Source organism: Glycine max, chromosome 19 (genome assembly GCF_000004515.6).
Source record: "Glycine max cultivar Williams 82 chromosome 19, Glycine_max_v4.0, whole genome shotgun sequence".
Taxonomy (NCBI): Eukaryota; Viridiplantae; Streptophyta; class Magnoliopsida; order Fabales; family Fabaceae; genus Glycine; species Glycine max.
Window position 1 is genome coordinate 8,143,307 of NC_038255.2, and position 2,193 is coordinate 8,145,499.

Genomic DNA, 2,193 nt, shown 5'->3' on the forward strand with positions numbered 1-2,193 from the left:
TTATAAACCACTCCCATATTTGGAGAATATATTTCAAAGCTATTGGATATAGCAGAAGACCAAGCACAAGCCCCTACAATAATAGAAGTAGACAATTTTAATTGATCTAGCTATACCATTAATAATAAATTCATAACTTATGGACAAATACCTGAATTATAATGCTTATCTCACTTCTACTTATTTCATATTCTGCAGTAACTAACTCTGATGACATCAATAGTCCATGTAGCTATTCAAACAGTTTAATCACCAATTATTATGCACATACATACATATACGTAGGTCATATGGGAACAATATCATGTTAAGAAGCCCTAACCTTTTTAATAGTAAGCAACAACATGTCACCAAAATAGAGAACAATACTAGAAGTCACCAAAAATGTTTCGCCTGGTATCAGAGGCAAAAATAGGATTATTAAAAGAGCAGATGAACCAATTTCAATTGATATGACAGGTCAAGATGATCAAATTAAGCAAAATAGGAAGTGCATTCATCTTCCATAGTTAAGTGAAGGAATCCATGAACTATAAAAACATATCAATTCCAAGCATTTCTTCCTCTTTTTTATGAAACTTTTAATCCCATATCAGTTGTGACAAAAGTAAATCCCAAACACCAAGAAGAATAGGTGACTAAGACCACAAGTATAAAATAGAAATACCAATGGAAGCACATGAGGAAAAAGTTCTGAGGAAATGTTGACTTAGTTTCACAGATGCCAATCCATGACAAAGGGCCCACACTAGCTTCAGTGATGGGTGCAACCCTGCAAAGGAAGAAACAATGAAATTTAAGCAGAAGTTGCATCCAAAACCTATATTGAATGGGTTTCATACCAACTTAGGTTGTTCCAAGGTCTAGTTCTTAAAAGATAACAACAAATTTCCCTTACGAACTATACATCTAATCCAATTTTGTACATTCCTTTTTTCTTTCAATTGAAACCCTACTTTAATGTTTTTAAATATTGATATTTTTATTACATATATGTTTCAAACAATCCAAACCTTAACAACGCATCAAGCAGTCAAAATTAAGAAAAAGCCACTGTCCCATTTGCATCCAAGTCAGCAATGTAGCAGCTGTTGGTCACAAAGAAATCATTGATTACCTGCGTCTTCCCTGCAACGACCATTACCATACATCAGCACTAAAACAAGCTTAAATCATACCCACGACATGTCTTCAACACTACACGAAGCTTAACCTACCTAAGTAAGTAAGTGACTAACGTACCATGGACAAAGCCCTGCTCTTCATGAACTACCACTCCTTGATTCAAATGAACTTCGAGCCGAGAAGAGTTGTCCACGTCGTCGGGTTGAATGGAATAACAACGAAGTGGGGCTACGAGGTTTGAAATATCTAAGTGTTCACTCAATTACGATGAAGAGGGGCTAGGGTTCAAATTGTAACGAAGAGGGGGTACGAGGTTTGAAATGTCTAAGTCTTCACTCAATTACGATGAAGAGTGGCAAGGGTTCAAATTGTAACGATGATGGGCTAGGGTTCAATTGTAACAACAACGAAGAGGCTAGCTAGCTACTTCAATGCAAGGTGGGAGGTTCAGAGGCTATTCGTGCTTTTATTTTTTCCCCCCCAATTATGACGATCTTTAACTAAAACCCGTCATAAAGTTTATTACATATAACATTTTAAGGTGGTTTTTAATAACCGTCTTAGAATGTGCGTCGTAAAATACAATTTTTTATAATAATTACAAAAATGTCACCGCACCACTTTCTAAATTGGTTCTCTAAATAACCGTCGTAGAACACACGTCGTAAAAAGTAATATTTTTAGTTATAATCTTAGCATTGATTTTTTAATATATAATTTTACCTCTTTAAGTATATTCTTGGAGTTAAATCCTTTTCTAGTGGACATGTTTTGGCCTTGTATAAATCTTTTTTTGTGAGAGAAGGAAAAAAAGGGGGTAAAAGGGAGGACAGATAACCACATAAACACATATTTTATTTAATTTTATAGGAGAAAGAAACCTTGGAAGAGATTTTGGTGAAAGATTTGGAATAATTTGAAAGGCCATAACACAAAGTGGTCCAGATTTAGATCGATGAATGGTACAGAACAACAAAGGGGTATTATAATATAATAGAAAATAACCTATGAGAATATGGTAAAAGGTTTGGAAAAATGTGAAAAATCACGTGGATCCGAAATTTCTTT

At 34.5% G+C, this 2,193-nt stretch overlaps 1 long non-coding RNA gene across 1 annotated transcript; it reads right to left on the reverse strand.

Annotated features, from left to right (window-relative positions):
- Positions 1–392, reverse strand: LOC102659361 (uncharacterized). The gene is made up of 3 exons (XR_419783.4): positions 323–392; positions 152–232; positions 1–73 (listed from the first exon to the last, which is right to left on the reverse strand). It is a non-coding gene; the product is annotated as an uncharacterized lncRNA (long non-coding RNA).
- Positions 393–2,193: the final 1,801 nt, after the last annotated feature.